The sequence below is a fragment of the Macaca nemestrina genome, chromosome 8 (assembly GCF_043159975.1).
Source record: "Macaca nemestrina isolate mMacNem1 chromosome 8, mMacNem.hap1, whole genome shotgun sequence".
Lineage (NCBI taxonomy): Eukaryota > Metazoa > Chordata > Mammalia > Primates > Cercopithecidae > Macaca > Macaca nemestrina.
In genome coordinates this window covers 126,142,902-126,165,590 of record NC_092132.1, presented here as the reverse complement: position 1 = coordinate 126,165,590, position 22,689 = coordinate 126,142,902, and the positions used below count along the sequence as shown (strand labels likewise).

Below are 22,689 nucleotides of genomic sequence, written 5' to 3'. Positions count from 1 at the left end.
GCACTCCAGCTTGGGCAACAAAGCAAGACTTCGTTTCTTAAAAAAAAAAAAAAAAAAAAAGAGTAGTTCATATGGGTGCTCATCATTAAATGTTTAGTCAGGAGCTATAGGGTGCCCCTCTGCAGCCACTGTCTTTTAATCCTCTGAACAACTCTTCAAGTTGGCCTAGAAGGAGCATTTCTGCCCCACTGGCCAGGTCTTTTCACACTGCCTTTGTCTATAGTGGCAGTGCTTGCAAGCTGACTCTGGCGTGATGTCCCAAAGGCAGAGTCTGAGACAGTTACATATATTGTTTTGGGAAAAGGTTATGGGTGACTAAGTTAGGTGACCAATTTAGTCAATCATTGTGGCTGTGGCAACCAACTCAATAATATGTTGAGAAGAGGCCAAGTCTATCTGTTTTGGAAGGAAATCTACATGCCCTCAGTATCCCTAGCTTCAAGCAGAAGTTCCTCTTCTGTCTATAGTTGGGTTAATGCTGTATCATATACACAATGTGGCACCCACTAGCTATGTGGCCTTGGGCCAATCACTTACCTTCTGTCTATTCCTCACACTCTCCAGGGAGTTAGATAAGTATTTCTGAGAACCCTTAGAACTAATATTATAGATTACAAGTAGAGGTAAAGTGACACTTTTTAAAGCATCTAACAATCATATAACAAGTCAAGGATCATCTAAATGTTACATCTCAAGCTTTCAACAAAAGTCTTCATTGTAGAGCCCTAATAATGGAAAGAGTAAGGCTGGTGGGAGCAGAGGACAGCAAAAAGAGAAGGCAGATAAGCTACAAGCCTGCCTTTCTTCATGGTCCAGGACACATAGCCCTCCTGCACAAATAACTCACAATCATTCTGTGCCCAGTTATCATCAGATCTTCGGCTGAGAGAAAATTGCAAGTTAGCTCACTGCAACCTTGGCATTATTAGTACTGCATGTAACTTTCTCCAACACAAGCACCATCCTATAAAACCCCCTTGTAGCTTTCTCCAACACAAGCACCATCCTATAAAACCCCCTTGCAGTCAGCTCCTCTCTTGCTGACTTGCCCATTGCTTTCTTGCAACAAATTTTCTTACTTTCTTTAATAAATCTGCCTTTCTTTACCTACAGTTGTTTACCACCTGCACGATACCAGCCCCAGATAGTCATTACCCATGACACTCATTCACCAGCAGTTTGATTTTTTTATCTTTTTTTTTTTTTTTAGACGGAGTCTTGCTCTGTCAACAGGCTGGAGTGCAGTGGCGTGATCTTGGCTCACTGCAACCTCTGCCTCCTGGGTTCAAGCAATTCTTCTGCCTCAGCCTCCTGGGTAGCTGGGATTATAAGCATGTACCACCACGCCCAGCTAATTTTTGTATTTTTAGAGAGATGGGGTTTCACCATGTTGGTCAGGCTGGTCTCAAACTCCTGACCTCGTGATCCACCTGCCTCGGCCTCCCAAAGTGCTGGGATTACAGGTGTGAGCCACCAGGCCCAGCTGATTTTTTTTATCTTTAACATCCCCTGAGAAGTAGTCATTGACCTCCATTTCTCACATCTGCAAAATGGGGCTATGGGACTTTTCCCAGGATTCAGCCCTCCTCACCTTAATGAGTTACCACACTGAGTTTTAGGACAGAGAAAAATGGAACTTGTGTGATCACAGCTTCTGCTGCAGGAAAAAGGTTGGTGAGATTACTTGTTATTACTATCTTTCAGAGGAAGATTTGGAAGCAGAATAGCACTGGCTCTCCAGAAAATCAAAATCAGGACTTTTGGTCCAAGATCACCAAGAGGAGTAGCACGTAGGAAGAGAAAAATAAATGATGTCCGAGTTTCAGGAGACAGAGTAGTAAGACAAGGGGTAGAACAACTTGTCTCTGAATGCCAAGGTACAGAGCAATCAGACACCTTCTCTGCCCTTCAATTACCAGCAGATCATGGGGAGGATAGGAAAAAACAATGATCAAAACAAACTGAGTTACATGTAGTCACAGTGCTATGGCAGCAGAGAAGAGGAAAAAACAGATTCTGCTCAGAGAAATCTTGGGAAACTTTATGAACCCAGCTACATTTGGACTAGGCCTTAGAGATGGTAGAGTTCTATAGATGAGGTCACAGGGGAAGGAAGAAAAAAGGAGATTCAAATCCAGAGGACTAGTGATAAAGACGAAAACAGTGGTGAAATTAAAACTGTGACTTTCTATTAGATTGAAGGGAGGGGGGATCCTGGAGATGAGAAAAGGAAAGCAAGCTGAGGCGCTTGCTGAGGAGTCTCAGCCTCACCTGGAGGAAACGGGGTGACTCAGAGGGTGTGTGAGCAGGAGCAGAGGCTCCTAGCCATGTTTTGATAAGATGACTCTGGAAGCAGTGAAGGTGCTGTAATCAGAAGAGGAGATTGAGCCAAGAAGTCTTGGTAAGCTCTTTATAACAGTCCAAGTTTACAACGTTAGGGGCTCAACTAGGGGCAGGGCAGTGACATTGGAAATTATGCATTGTGGAGCTGTTTGGGATATTACCAGGGTCAGAGGTCCAGGTTCCTGGAAGGGATTGATGACATTAAGCAAGAAATGTACAGCACTTTGGCGTTTCCACAACAGCTTCCCCTCCCTTTCCTCATACCTGGGCTACCATGGTCTCCTTAAGGGGGCTGCTCCCCTACCATGCAGTCTCTTCCCCACTCTGATCCATTCTCCAAAGCTTCCAAATGCTCCAAATGCATTTCCCCACTAGCTCAAGAACATGTAGTGATTCCAGTCCAACTCATAGGATTCCTGGCAGAAAACAGAGAGGAAGCACTTCTGATCACTAACAGTCATTCTGCTGCATCTGCCTTCCAACCCCATTCGGGCCCTGGTGGCAGCCAAGCTCTATCTCCCAGCATATGTGAGTCCTGCGCTGTTATGGTGCCCTACTCCCCTCCATTCCTCAAGATCCCTTGCTTTCCTCAAAACCCACCTTGGAAGTCACCTCTAGAAAACTCTGCCCCTTCAGGGGCTGCCTCAACTGTAGCCCAGAAATGACCATTGCCAACTGGACAAGCCCCCCTACTTTGGCTCCCTGTCCCCTCCTCACCACTGAAGACTAGCAGCACAGAGTTGGCCCCGTTGCCCAAAGGGGCTGCATCTGGGCTCCCCCACCTGGCAGAAATGATGGCTCCCTGAATCTCTCTCCAGCAGATGACAAGAAGACAGAACTCTGCATCGAGAGACTCCTGCCTCCCCAAGTCCCTGGCTTTCACTCTACATCCCACCCATTCCGCAAGGAGTCAGGGGGTGGAATGTTCTAAGATGCCAACCTATCACTGAAGCTCCCACTCCACCCTGCTGACACCTGACTGCCCAGCGGCCTCAGGGGGCCAGGATGACCTGCCATCCTGGTGTCAGCAATCTACCAAAGAAGTGAAACCTCCAAGATGTATTCGACCAGGAGAGAAGAAGGTATTCAGCAATGCAGAGAAGATAAACACTGCAGATTAGATAACTGGACAAAACGCTTGAAATTACTCAATGGCACAGGCATCTTTTAATTACCTTGGAACAGGAGATAAGAGTAATGGAAAGCTACAGATAATTCATTAGTTTCTAAAAACCTTTCACATCCAATGTGCCATTTGAAGTTGATGCTTACAAGACACCGAAGAGGCTGGTGAAGGGTTCTCAGGAAGGAAGTAAAATCCAAAGAACAGGAAAAACACAATTCGTTCCTCATAAATGCTAAGTGCGGCACAATGCAGTTATTAGCCACAACTCTACACACTCTTTCCCATTAATGGATAGGTTAAATCTTTTCCGAGTGTGACAAGTGGCATGTGATCACTCCCTAGGGATTTTCTGTTCTTTAGCCACTTACCAGTCACAATAAATTTTTCTGCAGTTCCCTTTAAAATGTTATTCTCTGGGGAGTATTCTAGTTTACTTTGAATAGCCTGTAACAAATATTCCCAACCAAGAGCAGAAAGCCTTGCTCCAACCCGCTCTAACAGAGAGAGAAGTCTGCCCAGCCCAGGTATTAAATGATTTCATGGCTACAAAACAGCAGGGTGGAGCCGGGCCAGCTCCAACGCTAATTCAGCTCTCTCACTTTTATAGATGAGGACAGTGAGTTCCAGGAAGGGTAAAGGACACGTCCAGGGTCACACGAACTAACAAGTGGTAGAATCTACACCAGATCTGGGTCCCTTAAATTCTGAGACCATATCTAATTTTAAATAGACATTCATTTTCTTTCTATTTTGTGGTTTTTTCTACAACCTGATGGGGCATGAGATGCTCCACCCAGGTCCGCCTTGAAGGAAAGCCTTAGGGCCTGACTGTGGGAAGCATGATCAGCACAAAGCCGCCAGCTCTCAGCTCCTTCGGGATCTGCCTCGACTAGAGAGGTCTGTGCCACTGGAGGCTGCATCCTTCCTGGGACACCCAGCACCCAGTGACTGAGGTGGGTGGGGTACAAAGGCCCAGCCATTTCTGCTCAGCAAGGTCTACACCGATGCCCAGTATTCACTCCATGGCTCCCCAATGCCACTCTCTCCAGAATGTGGTCTTACTGCCTCCCCAACCAGTGATGCAGCAGGAGAGGGAAATGAGATGCCTGGGGTGGCTGGACCATCTCCTTGCAGGCCTCTGCCCAGCAACCCCAAACCTTTTAGTTCACATGGAATGGAGCAGGTTCCAGGACCCAGCCAAGCAATTGCAATGTGAACACATAGATGCCCTCATGCCTTCTCCTAGGGAGCTATGGGTCACTCATATCCTTGTGGCATTGATAGAATTTGTTGGTTTTGCTTAAAGAGGTAGGAAGTTTAAAAAAAAAAATAAGGCATGATTTGGCAGAAAAGCACAAGACACTTGGGTTGTAGCTATTTGAGCATTTGTGGGTGAAGTGACCCTGTGTCCAGTATGCCTGGTTTGTGCCTGTCACCCCAGGGTCATTATTAATAGCACTGCCTTTCACCCTCAAATGCCTCGAATACCTCACATGTGGTCACCCAGTGCAAAAGCCATAGTACCTCAGAGCAAGTCTCTCTGGCTGTGTATCCTCCTCTCCAGTCTTGGATATTTTGAGAGAGAGAGGAAGACGGTGCTCTGGGTGGTGAGTGGAAAGAATGCCCTTCCAGGACAGACTTGGGTTTGAATGACCTCTGGACCAGACACCGGCTCAGAGACTTTGGATGAGTTTCCCAGCCTCTTACTGCCTCATCTGAAAAGTGGAAGTAATTAAACACACCTAGCCTTTCATGCATGGTTGTTGAGAACACCGAGTCCAATACCGGATATGAAGTTTCTCTGGAAATTCTGAAGCCCTATTCAGATGTAAGTCTGGACGAAATGCCTAACAAAAAGTGTTTGCTAAATGATTGAATGATTGACTCATTGAATGGGTGGAATGGGGGGAATGTTAGGTATGATTATTATCAATGTGTGACAATGATAAAATGACAACCAGGTTTTTTTTTTTTCAAGTTGATGGGTCACCCCTCAAGAGGTGAAGTCTATTCCTCTAGTCTTGAATATAGGCTGGACTTAGGGACACATTTCTACGGAAGACAACAGAAAACAGCACAAGTGACACTGTGTGTGTTCCAAGGCTAGACTATGAAAGCTACTTTAGCCTGGCTCTCTCTTGGGACACTTGCTCTTCAATCCTTGCTGCATGTTGTGAAGAAACCCAGGCAACAGTGGAGAGGCTGAGCATATGCGTTCTAGTCCTCAGTCCCAGTGGAGGTCCTAGCAAACAGACAGCATCAACAGACAGCCTTTGCGATGACTGCAGCTCCCATCAATGTCTTATTGCAACCTCACAAGAGATCCCCAGTGAGAACCACCTCCTGAGCCCAGTCAACAATAAACGATTGTTTTGTGTTTAAAAAAAAAAAAAAAAAAAAAGTCAATGGGAATGTGTTCTGAAAGCAAGATGCATCTCTTGGAGCAAACTGCCTCCCAATGATACAAGAAGGGCCACGCTAGGTATGACTCCCTGCCTCTGCAGCTGGAAATGTACAGCCCTGACAGCAGCCTCTGGGGTGCGCCACCCAAAGCACTCCATTTTCTCTAATAGCCAATTATAACTCTCATCTCCGCAAGTATCTTAATCTTTGAAATTACTTTTGCAGGCACTACCACCTCTTGGGATAATGGTTCCATAAGCTTCTTCCCTATGAAACTCCTCCAGCATTTGAAAAATAAATACATGTACACTTTATCCACTGCTCTTACCATTTTAGAGATTATGATCACGTTCAGTCTTCATCTTCCCCTTCCCAGAATGAGTCGTCTGGTGTTTTCGTCACAACCCCTAATGGCATGCCAGTGTGGCACCTAAAACATTCAAGACCTGGGGAGTCAGTGTCAACTTCCAATGAAACAGAGTTGAACTAAATAGCTTATTTGTTAACAGGTGTATAGTTTTAATAGGCTTTGAAAACAGCATGTGGGTTTTAATTTGTGTTAATGAATGCAGTCCCTACTGAAGTACTTGAAAATAAATGCACAATGATCTGAATTCAATGTTAAGATTCTTGCCCTTTCTGCCCCCTAGCGCTGCTGGGCCTGCAGGTCTCTGTTGAGTCACGGATGTGGGTCTCTGTTCCGCAGGATAGGGTTTGTTAAAGTTATTAAGAATAAGGCCTACTTTAAGAGGTAGCAAGTGAAATTTAGAAGATGCCAAGAGGGTAAAACTGATTACTATGCTCAGAAATGTTTGGTGATACAGGATAAAAATAAATATAACACACCCAAATACAGAATGATCGTTCATGTAACAAACAGAGATATCATTTATCAGATTGCTTATGCCCGTATAGAGGGGGATATGATAGTCTGTGTGGCATACGCACACGAGCTGCCAAATATGATGTGAAGGCTGGCCTAACAAATTACGCTGCAGTGTATTGTACTGGCCTGCTGCTGGCCCGCAGGCTTCTCAATAGGTTTGGCATGGACAAGATCTATGAAGGCCAAGTGGAGGTGACTGGTGATAAATACAATGTGGAAAGCATTGATGGTCAGCCAAGTGCCTTTACCTGCTATTTGGAGGCAGGCCTTGCCAGAACTATTACTGGCAATAAAGTTTTTGGCACCCTGAAGGGAGCTGTGGATGGAAGCTTGTCTCTCTCTCACTGTACCAAACGATTCCCTGGTTATGATTCTGAAAGCAAGGAATTTAAACACCGGAAGCACATCCTGGGCCAAAATGTTGCAGATTACATGCACTACTTAATGGAACAAGATGAAGATGCTTACAAGAAACAGTTCTCTCAATACATAAAGAACAGTGTAACTCCAGACATGATGGAAGAGATGTATAAGAAAGCTCACACTGCTATACGAGAGAATCCAGTCTATGAAAAGAAGTCCAAGAAAGAAGTTAAAAAGAAGAGGTGGAACCATCCCAAAATGTCCCTTGCTCAGAAGAAAGATCAGGTAGCTCAAAAGAAGGTAAGCTTCCTCAGAGCTTAGGAGCAGGCTGCTGAGAGCTAAACCAAACAATTTTCTATGAGGATTTTTCAGATAAAGACAATAAACTTACGGACAGCAACTAAAAAAGATTCTTATGTATGGTTTTTATTACATGTTAAAAGCTATAATTTTTCCTTGGGAATAAAGCTCCACAATCCTAGTTTAAAAAAAAAAAAAAAAAAGCCAAGAAAATGTTTGCATGCCTCATGCCACCCTGCTCAAAACCCTCCAGACTCACTGCTTCTTGCTGCAGAATAGCATCCACGCGGCTCAAATTGATGAGCAGCCATCATTGGTCCTCCAACCTGATGCCTCTCTCCCCAGCAAAGCATCAGCAATGGTGGATCTGATTTACTCACTGACTCCCACACCTGTATTGCCTCCCTCTGTTGTGCTTGTCTGCCAATCCTTCCTCCCATAGCGGGAGTGCCTATCTATCTTCACCCAACATTCCCAATTCCCCGTTGTGTTTCTTTTTTTAAGCTCTAACGCTTTATAAAGATTGCTTTATGCCTTTTCTTCTTAGAGGTCTTGCAAAGAACGAAGAGGGAATTTACATATTTTTAATTAAATAAAACGTATTTTATTTTGCGATTACCATATGGGTCCACTGGGATCCTTTTTATCTAATGACAATGTGTATAAGAGACATTACAGGATCTAGGTGACCTTATTTTTCTTATATCTTGAGATACTTTACTATTTTATTATCCTGGGAATTATTGTTATTCAATTATTATTATCCTGACAATTCCATCATTCTTCCATCTAAAAATTATTTTCACCATTTTTGCCATCGTTGGGAACAACTGATAAGTAACCCAACTGTTAAGTAACAATTGCTCCCAACCATGCCAAAAATGATGAAAATAATTTTTCTTTTTTTTTTTTTTTTGAGACGGAGTCTTGCTCTGTTATCCAGGCTGGAGTGCATCGGCATGATTTCGGCTCACTGCAACCTCCGCCTCCCGGGTTCAAGGAATTTTTCCTGCCTGAGTCTCCCAGGTAGCTGGGACTACAGGCATGTGCCACCATGCCCTTCTAATTTTTTGTATTTTCTGTATTTTTTTTTTTTTTTTACTAGAGAAGGGGTTTCACCATATTAGCCAAGATGGTCTCGATCTCCCGACCTCGTGATCCACCCACCTTGGCCTCCCAAAGTGCTGGGTGAGCCCCACCACGCTCGGCCTGAAAAAAATTTTTTAATGGAAGAATGATGGAATTGCCTAGAAGGATGGTGTAATACTGAAGCAAATCATCATCCTTCCTTTTTTTAAAAAAAAATTAAATTGTTTTTTAAACTTTTTGTGAGTACTAAGTGTATATATTTAGGCGGCACATGAGATGTTTTGATACAAGCATGCAATGCAAAATAAGCACGTCATGAAGAACGGGGCATCCATCCACTCAAGCATTTATCCTTTGAGTTACAAATAATCCAATGACATTCTTTATTTTAAAATATACAATGAAATTATTATTGACTATAGTCACCCTACTATGCTATCAAATAATAGGCCTTATTCATTCTTTCTAACTTTTTTGTGCTGATGAACCATCCCCACCTCCCTCCCAATTACCCTTCCCAGCCTCTGGTAAACATCTTTCTGCTCTCTATGTCCATGAGTTCAATTGATTTGATTTTTAGGTCCTAGAGAGAAGTAAGAACATTCGATGTCTTTCTGTGCCTGGCTTATTTCACTTAACATAATGATCTCCAGTTCCATCCATGTTGTTGCAAATGACTGGCTCTCATGCTTTTGGTGGCTGAATAGTACTCCATTGTGCACGCATATCACATTTTCTTTATGCATTCATCAGTCGATGGACACAGGTTGCTTCCAAATCTTAGCTATCTTAAATGGTACTGCAACAGACATGGAGTGAGGACACGTCTTTGATATACTGAGTTCCTGTATTTTGGGTTTATACCCAGCAGTGGGATTGCTGGATCATCTGGTAACTCAATTTTTAGTTTTTTTGAGGAATCTCCCAACTGTTCCTTTCATTTTCTTATTACCCAAAGAATGACACACCGTCTCTCAGGAAGGTACAAAGGAAGACAGGAGACACCATCTTTGTAGGCTGCTTTTTGCCTTCATTGAACACACTTGACAAATCAGAATTTTTCATTTTCCACCCATAAAGGTAAAGAAAATAAGATGGACAGAAAAAGGCATTCCATATTATTAGATGAACCAGAAAATGAAGCGAAAAGAGACAGAGAGTGGCACTGAATAATGATGGTAAAATATATTCTTAAAGTGAAATCTCAGGCTCTCAGGCCTCAGATGACACCATCCTAAGTGAGTGTCCTCAAACGTAAGAATCAATGCGTGAACCACGTCTTAAGAATCAATGCGTGAACCACAAAAAGGAAATGTAACATTTTTGCCCTGCTAATCAACAGAAAGGACTTCATCATGCAATAATTTGTGACAAGAACCTGGAACATCTCCTTTTGTTAAAAGGACATGTGGCCCGGGCGCAGTGGCTCACGCCTATTATCCCAGCACTTTGAGAGGCCAAAGCGGGTAGATCACCTGATGGCAGGAGTTCAAGACCAGCCTGACCAACATGGTGAAACTATCTCTACTAAAAATTAAAAAAAAAAAAAAATTAGCTGGACATTGTGGCACACATCTGTAATCCCAGCTACCTGGGAGGCTGAGGCAGGAGAATCACTTGAACCCAGGAGGCAGAGGTTGCAGTGAGCTGAGATTGCACCATTGCACTCCAGCCTGGGCAACAAGAGCGAAACTCCGTCTCAAAAAACAAAGGACACGTTACTGCAGTGTTTCATTTTTAATTGTTTGTGGCTCAAAATTTATTTGATGCAAAGAGGTCTGCTATGTTTGCATTCTCATTAAAATTTTTAGTAAAGTTGTTTTTTACTGTACATTTATTCTCACTTCTGTAAAGTATTCACAGGATGACTTACGATATGAAAGTAAATTAATAATCCATTGGACGTGGATGGTAAATCGTGATGACCATTTGTCCTGGCGTCCTGAGAACTGAGGTCCAGGCAGGGTCCTGTCTACCTTCTAAAACTTTCTCTTGCTGTTCCAGTCCACCCAGAACATTCTCTTCCCTGAATTATTATTCCAAGAACTTCCACCAAAACAGTTTGGATGTTAATGGAGGTTAGTACTTGCTTGGTTTCTTACCTAACCCGAATCATAAAGCTCTTTGAGGCAAAGACATTCATCCAACAAACATTCAAGTGCTGACGGGGACTGTGGCTGGCCATGGGAACACAATAGTAGGCAAATTAGACCTCATCCCTGCCCTCATGGCATTTACCCAGGACCTCGGCTGTGCCCGTGCCAGAACTAGATCAAAGGAGAGTGCAGTGGAAAGGCTCAGAGCTTTAGTGTAGACAGACCTGGGTTTGAATTCCGCCATCACCACTTCCCATCTGGGGGACCTTGGGAAAACGTCTTCACCTCTCTGAACTATGTTCTCTTTTATCTGAGAAGTCAAGATCCTATTTCCTTTCTTGAAAAGATGAGTATTAATTTGCTAGGATTTTGTCGTAGCAGAATGCTACAGACTGGGTGGTTTAAACAACTGATATTTATTTTCTCACCATTCAGGAGGCAGGAGGTCCAAGATCAAGGTGGCACCAGGTTTGGTTGTTCCTACGGTCTCTCTCTTGGACTTGCAGACAACCACCTTCTTGCTGTGTCCTCGTGGCCTGCCCTCTGTGTGTGTGTCTCTTTCTCTTCATGTTTTATGCCACCAGTCATCATGGACTAGGGTGCACCTACATGACTGTTTGGTTTTTTTTTTTTTTTTTACCTTAATTGCCTCTTCAAAGGCCCTGACTCCAAACACAGTCACACTAGGGGTTAGGGCTTCAACATGTGAATTTAAGGTAGACACAATTCAGTCCATAACAGAGTGTTATCAAGATTAAAACATATACTTTGTTGTTGTTGTTGTTGTTTTTAAGATACAGTCTCACTCTGTTGCCTAGACTGGAGTACAATAGTGCAATCATATCTCACTGCAGCCTCAACCTCCTGGGCTCAAGCAATCCTCCCACCTCAGCCTCCCAAGTAGCTTAGAGACTACAGGCACACATCACCACACTTGACTACTTTTCTCATTTTTTGTAGAGACAGGGGTCTCACTTTGTTGCCCAGGCTGGTTTCAAACTCCTGGCCTCAAGTGATTCTCCCACCTCAACTTCCCAAAGTGCTGGGATTATAGGCATGAGCCACAGCATCCCGCCAGAGCATATGCCTTATGTATATATCTGGTATTCCTCAGATGCGCAATATAAAAGTTACCTAATTGTCAGTTAAGGTATCTTGACACCCAAGTCAATATCCTTTTGGCAGAACTCTTTAAACAAGTTGATACGGTTTGGCTGTGTCCCCACCCAAATCTCATCTTGAATTGTAGCTCCCATAATTCCCACGTGTTGTGGGAGAGAACCAGTGGGAGGTAATTGAATCATAAGGGCGGGTCTTTCTCATGTTGTTCTCATGATAGTGAGTAAGTCTGAGGGTTTATAAGGGGGAGTTCCCTGCACACACTCTCTTACCTGCGCCATGTAAGACGAGACTTTGCTCCTCATTCACCTTCAGCCGTGGTTGTGAGGCCTCCCTGGCCGTGTGGAACTGTGAGTTCATTAAACCTCTTTCCGTTATAAATTAGTCAGTGGGTAATTTATAAATTACACAGTCAGTGCTTAATAAATGATGTATCCTTGGACATGCCTAGTACAGTGGTGAGCATGTAGTAAGTAATCAGGGCACATTCGGTGATTGACTCTATCAGGGAACTGGGTTGTTTTTACACACAGGCTGTAAGGAATAGGAGAGAAAGTACCACATCTGAGGTCTGAAGAACTGAATTCAAGTGTAGATTCTGCTCCTTCGCAGCACGTGAGCTTGAGATGTTACTTCGTCTAAAACCCATTTCCTCACTTGTCAGATGAGAATAATAGCACCTCTTCTGCACAGTTGCTTTGAAGCCTAAGTGAGATAGTGTCTGTGAAATCATCTCTCCTGGCACATAGTAGAAGATCAGTACCTATTAGCTGAGTTTATCAGGGTTTATCTGACTGTGCATCTCTAGGGAGGTAAATAACACTGTCATGCCCCCACCAGCATTTTCATACAGGTAAAACTGGGTTCAAATGAACACAGAGATAAGTGTGACATGGAAACATGCAACGGATATGTCCCAGGAAGACAACATAGGAAAGGATTAGAATAAGCACGCTGGTCCCAATCTTGAAGTCCTGGGGTGTTCAGCCTTCCAGATTTTTCCACCACCCAAGGGACTCCCCTTCCACCTGCCCTCTGCCCCCCACTCCCCCCTCCACACACACAAACATCGGCAGGAATATCTGTTTTGTGGGGCCCTTTCCTTACCCCACTCTCCTCTTTCGCCAGTGGGATAAAGGGTGAGGGGTAAGAGATTCTCCTCTGGCCATTCAGATTCTCTCTTTTGGGTTGATTGGAGATTTGGGGCAAAGAAAGTGCAAGGTAATTCCAGAAAACACTGTACCAGCAAACAGTGTTCAAAAACTAATGGGGTCAGGCGGGAGCACAGAAGCCATGGGCCAAATTTGGGGCAATTTGAACATCAGAAAAGAATCACAGTAAGTGTTTGTGGTACCTTGATTATTTTTTTTAAGATCTATACATCCACAGTGCTCCTAAAGAGAAAGAATGAGAGAAGCAAAATGGGGAAAAGCTCTTCTTTATAAAAAAACCAGGAATAAATGAGGACGGAGCCATAGAAAATTATCATTGTGCAATCCCCAACATAATCACTGATTCCAGCAAGAATCATCAAAAAATATATTGGATAAAGAGTTATAGAGAAACAGAATAATCACCCAGTCTCAAGGTTATCACCTCACAGATTCCTTGTTGACTAGAAAGGCAAAATTATCATTACAATGGAAGACTGTTCAGTTACTATATCGACTAATTAATCAAATTTAGTTTCCTCCTAATGAATCTAATCATGAAGAAACACCAGACAAATCCAGAATGGGGACATTCCAAAAGACAACTGGCCAGAACACTCCAAAAAATCAATGTCAAGAAACAGAAGAAGTGCTACTGCGCTCCAGCCTGGGCACCACAGCAAGCGAGACTCTGCCTCTAAATTAAAAAAAAATAAAAAGACCAAAAAATGTAATATATAAGCTTAACTGGATTCTTTTCCTTTTTTTTATTTTTTATTTTTTATTTCTTTCTTGAGTCAGAGTCTCACTCTGTCATCCAGGCTGGAATGCAGTGGCGCAATCTCAGCTCACTGCAACCTCCGCCTTCCGGGTTCAAGCCATTCTCCTGCCTCAGCCTCAGCCTCCCTAGTAGCTGGGACTACAGAATCGCTTGAACCCAGGAGGCGGAGGTTGCAGTGAGCTGAGATTGTTTTCATTTTTATAGTTTTTTGTATAGTCTGAAATTTTTACACTGAGCATGTATTGCTCGTATAATCAGAAAAATAAAAATTAAAACTCTCTTTTGTGGGGAAAATACCATTTCCTATTCCGTAAGTAAACTTTCCAGCTCGGGAAATTATTGGGACAATTGTTTTGTGGTAGAATGTTTATTCATTCAGCAAATAGTTCAGTATAAAATATTGTATTGCTTGCAAAGACTCTAGATATGTAAGGTCCTCTCATCTAACCTTAAAATTTTTCTCCCTACTTTACCGTATATATAAGAACATAAAATAAAATCTTGACCAGGCACAGTGGCTCACACCTGTAATCCCAGCACTTTGGGAGGCCAAGGCAGGTGGATCACCTGTGTCAGGAGTTTGAGACCAGCCTGACCAACATAGTGAAATCCCATCTCTACTAAATACAAAAAAGTAGCCAGGAGGTCGGGCGCGGTGGCTCACGCCTGTAATCCCAGCACCTTGGGAGGCTGAGGCAGGTGGATAACGAGGTCAGGAGATCGAGACCATCCTGGCTAACACGGTGAAACCCTGTCTCTACTAAAAATGTAAAAAATTAGCCGGGCGTGGCGGCGGGCGCCTGTAGTCCCAGCTACTTGGGAGGCTGAGGCAGGAGAATGGCGTGAACCCGGGAGGTGGAGCTTGCAGTGAGCCGAGATAGCGCCACTGCACTCCAGCCTGTGTGACAGAGCGACACTCCGTCTCAAAAAAAAAAAAAAGTAGCCAGGCATAGTGGAGCATGCCTGTAATCCCAGCTACTTGGGAGGCTGAGGCAGGAGAATCACTTGAACCCAGGAGGTGGAGGTTGCAGTGAGCTAAGATTGTGCCATTGTACTCCAGCCTGGGCAACAAGAGTGAAACTCTGAGAAGAAAGAAAGAGAGAAAGAGGAAAGAAGGAAGGAAGGGAGGGAGGTAGGGAGGGAGGGAGGAAGGGAGGAAGGAAAGAAGGAAGGAAGGGAGGAAAGGAGGGAGGGAGGGATGAAAAGGAGGAAAAATCACTACATCAACGCTTGCTTTCTTGTCTCCCACCAATCCACGTCTGTATTTATTTTACGCAGCACGATCATCTGACCTTCCTTTTACTACCCTCTTCTGAGTCTGTTGTTCATTAACACCTTCCAGAACCTATTCACATTTGGGACATGTACTGCTTTGTGTAGGTACCAAATGCAGTTTTTAAGCTTCGAGGGCTCCGGTGCATTTCAGCTGGGATTCGGTCTCATTCTTGTTTGTGCCCAGCCCCTAGCGTGGTGCCTGGCACTAACAGGCCCTCCATGCATGTGTGTCAAATGAATGAACACCAATATGTACAGTTAGCTTAGGGGGAGGGGTGGCTTGGTCTTGTTTAGAGTATGCACATGCACAGAGCTATGGAATGCAAATAAGAACATTTCCACCCAAACCCTGAGCCCTGACTCAGGGCCCTCTGGTGCCTTTTGTCTCCAAGCAGCAGGGAATTCAAGCAGAAAATTCACTATTAATGGTTCAATAAAACATTCAGGTCCTGGATGTGGCCCCAGGGAAAGCCTGCAGCAGCATGGAATACAGATGTGTTTTCCCAGGAGGGCGCCCCATGCTCATTTAGCCTTATCTGTCAGGAGGATAGGAGCCTGGACTCCTGGAGCCAGGCCTGGGTACCTCCTCAACACTGGGGCACAAGCCACAGGGAAAGGCGCAGCAAAGTTTCAGCAGGTGCCCGTCAGTCACTCTGAAAAAGTTCCTCTCCTGGGGATTTGCAGCACTCAGTTTGTTACACACGACACCAGAGGTTAATCACATACCTTATCCTCGGTGAAACAATTATATTATCTTAACTGACCATGTGGCTTCACGTTTTTTTAGGCGCTGTGTTCATGTGTTTCAGCGAGATACATTTGGCAAATAATTCTAACAGCGCCAGCTCACGTGGATGTTTGGTAAACGCTCTTTGATTGTAATGATGGCAGACAGAGCTGGAACTACCAGCTGTGTGTACGTGTGTGCACGTGTGGGTGTGTGTGTTTCTGTGTCTTCATGTAGCCAGCAGAAGCCTAGGCAGGGTGGGGAAAGCCATGGTGGAGGGAGAAGGTTACAACAAGGTGTTCTGGCAATGTCTTTTAATTAATATCGAAAACCTGAACTTAGAAATCTTAGAGACCTATTATTCTATTTTGCAAAGGACTAAAACTATTTTCTTTCTCAAAAAAAAAAAAAAATCTATCTCGTATCTTCCTTTTCCAGAACCACGAAATAGCTTTGGGAAGATAGTCATCTTGCGTGAACAAAAACACAATTTTGTGAAATGGCATTTCACCAGTTTTACACCAACACTCTTTGATGAGGAGCAGGGGAGAAGCAGAAAGAAGGGACTCTCTTCCATTTAAGCACGGGTTCGGACCATGGCAGGCTGTCACGCCTCTGATGGTGGTAGTGAAGGAAAGATTTGAGATTTGAGATTTCCTTTTCTAGAAACAGGAAACATCTAGGGATTAGGAGATTTTCTTGTGACACTATTTGCTGAAAAAATAAAAAGCTTTCAGTGTAGTTGTTGGACCATTTGTATGTCTATTTCTAGCTGGCTTTTGAGGCTGCAGTCATCCATACAGAACCAGCCACATAAAGACAGATGAACGCCTACAGAGGCCCTCCCACTCTCCCAATCAATAAGTATTTAGTGTCGGCCCTTGATGACCACTCCTAAAATACTGCCATAACATCACTCCCCATACACAGAAACATTCAATGTCTTCCCAGTGCCCTACTAATCCCCACTGGGTAAAGTGTAAGCTATTGAGGCCACTTTTCAAGGCCTTTTACAGTCTCACCCTACATGCATTTCCAGCGTCTGCTGCTGCTCCCTTCTACAAAGCCTCCTCTAGGCCAGCTCACCTGGCCTGCTGGCTCTCACCCTTTCCCCATCTCTGCCTGTCCAATCTCGCCCGTCCTTCAAGACCCTGCTCAAATCTCCCCTGTTGGCCAAACCTTTTCCACCATCCCAGCTGGAGGAGATGCATTTCCCTTAAGTAGCCAGGTGTCTTTTGCTAACACTAGAAATGCCATCTGTACCTTTTTTAGTTCTTGCAGCTCACCCTCCAAGCCAGACTGTGAGCTCTTTGAGTGCAGAAATTTTTATTATATGGTATTGAATCCCCTGCCCATTAATACATGCCTTCTGCATATCAACAAGCATTGGGTGCCCAATGCATGCATTTGAAATTGATTGACTTCAATGTGCCTGGCACTGTGCTCAGTTGCATAGAAATAAGAAAGAATGTAAGTTGCTTCCCTCCAGCAGTTTCCAGTTTTTCAAGAGAAGCAAAATATAGTACCAGCAGAGAACAGTACGAGGTGCATTCTGCAATGCAAACTGCAAATCTGGAAATAACAATTGTCCAGACATATCATCCAGAAAAATTATGTAAGCTTATAAAAGGAAAAGGCCACCATTTAATTAGGCATAAGAGTTGGTTGTACTTGAGATGGCCTTGAGCAATAATCATTATATTTTGTATTTGTCTGCTATTTTATAGTTTTCAAAGCTCCTTCATTTACATAACTGAATAAATTATCACACCACCATTGTTAGGTATTATTATGCCTATTATTTTTCTGTTTTCATAGAGCCAGGGTCTCACTATGTTGCCCAGGCTGGTTCCAAACTCCTGGCCTCAAGCGATCCTCCCACTTTGGCCTCCCAAACTGCTGGGATTACAGGCGTGAGCCACTGCACCTGGTACCTATGCCCATTTTAAAGAATAAGAATTCAAGGCTGTGGTTGTGCTGTGGCTCATGCCTGTAATCTCAACATTTTGGGAGGCCTAGGCAGGAGGATTGCTGAGGCCAGGAGTCTGAGACCAGCCTCGTCAACATAGTGAGACCCCCATCTCTACAAAAAGGCCCTGGTAGCAGGAGTGGTTTGGCTCAAGTCATACAGCAATGTGGGGGCTAAGCCAGGACTCAACCACTGGCATTTGGAGTTCAGGTTCACTACCTTTTACTACTATCATTCTTTGCCTTTAAATCAGAATTCTGGAACAAGGTATTGAAACAAAATGAAAATACCATTTTAAAAATATTAAGCAGGCTGCTGTGTATAGGATAGATCGAAGAAAGAGAGTGGGGAGAGAGAATGTGCACCCTAGGAACTCTGACAAACGGCGATAGAGATGAATTGATTACATTTGGTAACACCTGAATACAAAGATGAGGGAAGGAGTGAGAAGAAAGATGGCTGAGGTTATAAAACAGAGTGGCTGGGGGACTGTCATCACTGACACTGAAAATGTGGATGGGGGTTTTAGCTAGCAAGGATATCACAACATCCTTGTGAGCATCAAGGTGACATCTGAGTGAGAACATCTCAAAGGTGCTGGAATTATGGTACCCAAATCTAAGGGGAGATCTGGGCTGGAGGGAGCCCCAAGAGGCTCCCACAAAGAGTGGAGTTGTGAGAGCAAATGAGCTAACCTACGAAACCTGTGACTAATTTAACAGGTGACAAGTTGAAGAGGGGGTTGGCTCTCCAACATGGAACATACACCTATTTCTGAAAAATTATTAAACAAAAGGGTATCAGACCCCCTCCACAGCACTCAAATCAACTGCACTATCCTACAAAGCTTTTCGGGGACTGTGATCAGGCTTCTGAAGTGCCTGGATGCCGGGACACCTGGACACCTGGACGCCTGGATGCCTTCTTATTCTGAGCATGGCATTTTTTAGGTTTCTATGATCTTAACATTCAAGTTTCAGGACAGAGCTTCTAGCCGTATTGATGGGGCTCTGAAGATGTAGCCATGGGACCTGCATGGGATGTTCCCAGGACACTGTGACATGGCAATGATGGGCACATTGTCAGCTTAGTGTCCAGGGATTCCAGCTCCTGGGTTCAGGGCTGAGGGTGGAAAGGATGCCCTGTGCACATTATTCACTCATGTCCTGCGGTGACCTTTAGTTCCCTTTCTGGGATTGTATCTCCATTATGTGATGAGCAGAGTTTCATTATCCCCCTGTTATGGGCTGAACTGTACACCCCTCCCCCAGATTCCTATGCTGAAGTCTTAATCCCAGCCCCTCAGAGGGTGACTGCATTTAGAGGTAGGGCCTTTAAAGAGGTGATTTAGGGTAAAGGAAGCCATTAGGGTGGGCCCTAATCCAATAGGCCTGGTGTTCCTAAAAGAAGAGGAGATGAAGACACAGATACACACAGAGGGGCGGCCATGTGAGGACACAGGGAGAAGACGTCCATCTCCAAGCCAAGAAGTGAGGCCGCAGAAGACATTAACCTTGCCGACACCTTGATTTCAGATTCCCAGCCTCCAGAAATGTGAGGAAATTCCCTTCTGTTGTTGAAGCCCCCCAATCTGTGGCACTGGGTTATGACAGCCCAAGCAGACTAATACACCCGCTAATCCTTCTACTTGCCTGTACTAAAGCCCAGTGGCCACTTCCCTGCCCACACAGAACGTGCAATTTGTCCTCAGTATCTTAACACATCATTCAAAAAATAAGATAAACATCACTTGAACATCACTCTCCTCTCTTGAACTTCTCTTTCACTTCCAGTCTGATCCACAATTAGCACCTTATCATGTACCCCCTAATTCTTGAATAGTCTGAGTCACTATAGCAAATGCTGTTGTGCTGGTCACCATTCATCGATCTAACTTGTCCCCTGGGCCGGCTTCTTGAGGGTGAAGATATCTTTCGTTCTCACATCACCTAGCCCAGCACAAGGCTGGATACTCTGGTAGTAAAACCTGTACTTGCAAAGGCAATCATTGGCTATTTGCATTGAAACTGTATTCACCCAACTCTTCCTTTAAACCTAGCTCTTACTGATTACTAAAATGCAACTTGCCCTCAGTAGTTCAAAAGTCCATCCGTATTTTGATGCAAAGTTGTGAAGAAATGTGTGTGTCCCTCTATTTTTAACATTCATTGTGTTCTGACTTAAAAGTGTTTTAAAATGTGAAGAGAGTTTGCCCTCACTGAGTAAGAAGCAGCTTTTCCAGTGGGACCCTGCTAACGTGGTTACTAAGGAGACCAATTGGAGGTAGGCGCCATAATTAATCAGTAAATTCCAAGCAGTCAAATACCTGGCCGGGAAAGGCTCTTTACTCTGAGAGGGGAAAATTGGCAGGTGGGTGGAGGTGTGTTGAGCTCAACATTGGGCCCAGCTGCGGCTGCCTCCTTCCCCTGTACTTCCTCTACTGAGATATTCTGATGACAATTTTAAGAGTTTTCTCGGGAGGCCGAGACGGGCAGATCACGAGGTCAGGAGATCGAGACCATCCTGGCTAACACGGTGAAACCCCGTCTCTACTAAAAAATACAAAAAAAAAAAAAAAAAAAAAAAACTAGCCGGGTGAGGTGGCGGGTGCCTGTAGTCCCAGCTACTCGGGAGGCTGAGGCAGGAGAATGGCGTAAACCCAGGAGGCGGAGCTTGCAGTGAGCTGAAATTCGGCTACTGCACTCCAGCCCGAGCGAGACTCCGTCTCAAAAAAAAAAAAAAAAAAAGGGTTTTCTCAATCTGCCTCAAAACTTACCTGTCAGTACAGAGTGGATTCTAATATTTGTAGCCTCCCTGGTTGGGCCTCTATTGCAAAGATGCCAAGCTGGTGTGGGCAGGAGTGAACTTCCACCACCTCATGAGCAGAAGAAATAAGAATTTTATTTTATTTTATTTTAATGAGACAGGGTCTTACTCTGTTACCCAGGCTGGAGTGCAGTGGCTCAATCATGCCTCACTGCAGCCTCAACTTCCCAGGCTCAAGTGATCCTCCCTTCTCAGCCTCCCAAGTAGCTGAAACTACAGGTGCTTACCACCACACCTGGCTAGTTTTTCATATTTTATAGAGACAGGGTCTTGCCGTGTTACCCAGACTGGTCTTGAATTCCATTCTCCCACCTTGCCCTCCTAAAGTGCTGGGATTACAGGCATGAACCACCATGCCCAGCCAAGAATTTTATTAATTCCAAGTTCTTGCACGCACACACACACACACATACACACAAAGCAGTAGAAATAAGAACATGTGACCTTTCCTTTCCAACTATTTTAATAAATGTATCCTGCCAATCAGAAAAGCAGGGGGCAGCTGGAGAAGCCCATGGCTCTCAAGGTGCCATGTCTCAGTGGCAAGGGGGAGGCCCTGAAGCCATCACAAATGCCACACAGTCTGAACCCTTTCTAGTCTACTTGTGCTTTTCTGAGGGGCAAGGTTCTTCTACTCCCCCACCCAACACTGGTTTTAAACTCCCTCCTGGGTTCATCCTGCCCTTCTCCATCGATCACAGGAGACAGCCTGCCACCACATGCAGCTTCATTCAATCCACCAAGAATATCCAGGTCATTGGGTTCAACTCTTCTATCTGGTAAATGAGGAAAGAAAAGTCCAGAGAAGCTAAGTGACTTTTCACTCTTGCTCTTTCTCTTCCTCAACTGCAAGGGAAGAAAAGCATTTAGCTGCCTGAACATCCTGGGAATGACAAGGTGCTCAAAGGCAGGTGTGTTGTTTAAGGTAATTTTCCACTGGATGTAATAGAAAACCCAACTAAATGGCTTAAATCTTAGGAAGTTAACGTTTCCAATGCCTCCAATGAATGGCTTCTGCATAGCCACCCTCTATTATCCTGGGACTTCGTAGTCTCCACCCAGCCTGGCTCTGGACAGCCTTGCAACTGGCCTTAGCCAACAAATGTAGCAAAAGCAATGGACTGCCAACTCCATGCTTAGGTCTCCAGAGGTTCCATGTGCTTGTGATTGTTCCCTTGCTTGATTGTATTTGCTTGTGCTTTCACCTCAGGTTTGCCATGAGGCCATGCCAGGCTAATATGCTGAAGGGATGTGAGAGACCCATGAAGGATAAGACACGTGCAAGAGAACCAAGGTCCCTAACTGACACCCAGCCAACCTTCTGAGTCCAACTGCAGGTGCAGAAGAGAGTCAGGCTGAGACCAGAAGAACTGCCCTGCTGAGCCTAGCCAGAATTCCCAATCTGTAGAATCATGAGTCAAATATGTGGTCTGTTGTTTTAAGCCTCTGGCCTTGATGTGGCTTGTTATGCAGCAACAGGTAACTGAATCCTGACTGACATTTGAAATAAAGGTTTGGGTTTTTTTTTTTAAAAAAGGTTAAAGTTTGGAAGTCCAACATTGATATGGCCACTCCATTAGTCATGAGGGACCCAAAATCCTTCCATCTTTATGTTCCATCATATTTACTCATTGCTTCCATCCTCAAAGTTGTCTCATCTCGTAATCCAAGATAGCTGCTAGAGCTCCAGCCATCACATTTGTGTCCCAGGCAGGATGGAGGGAGGGCAAAGAAGAGAGAGAGGCCTTTAGCGAGTTGACCCCCTTTAAAAGAGCTTTCCTGGAAGCCCCACCCAAGGACCTGCAGCTTAATGCTCATTGGCAACCCTTGACCAATGGGAAATGTAGTCTTTTAGCTCAGTGCATTGATGCCTAGATTAAAATCAAGGGTACCGTTTAGTAAGGAAGAACAGGGGAATGGGGATTGAGTAGGCAGCCACCAATATCTGCCACATCATGTATGAAATCAGGATCCAGGTCTGAGACCCTGAAGTACATCAGGATGCAAAAGTGACCCCGTGTCATTCAGTGAACATGCTAGTTTCCCAAAGGGTCCATAATGTTAGCTGTGACCTGCAGTGTAAGGTTTGGGCAACAGAGATCTAAGTGAAGAATTGTGAGTATGCTGGTCTCCTGAGCCCTTTTGCTGTGAACACAGATGGAAGGGACATTTTATTCTCAGAACCTGTTGCTCTTAACCTGAGCAGATGTTTGCTGTCTTTCTACCTATTTTCTT

The 22,689-nt window shown here is 44.4% G+C and overlaps 1 long non-coding RNA gene and 1 pseudogene across 1 annotated transcript in view; one reads left to right on the top strand and one right to left on the bottom strand.

The window, feature by feature from the left end:
- The window catches only part of LOC105482001 (uncharacterized), a 49,339-nt gene that overhangs the window by 13,379 nt on the left and 13,271 nt on the right, over positions 1 to 22,689 (bottom strand). The window lies entirely within an intron of this gene.
- LOC105482002 (large ribosomal subunit protein uL18 pseudogene) lies at positions 6,715 to 7,463 on the top strand (annotated as a pseudogene).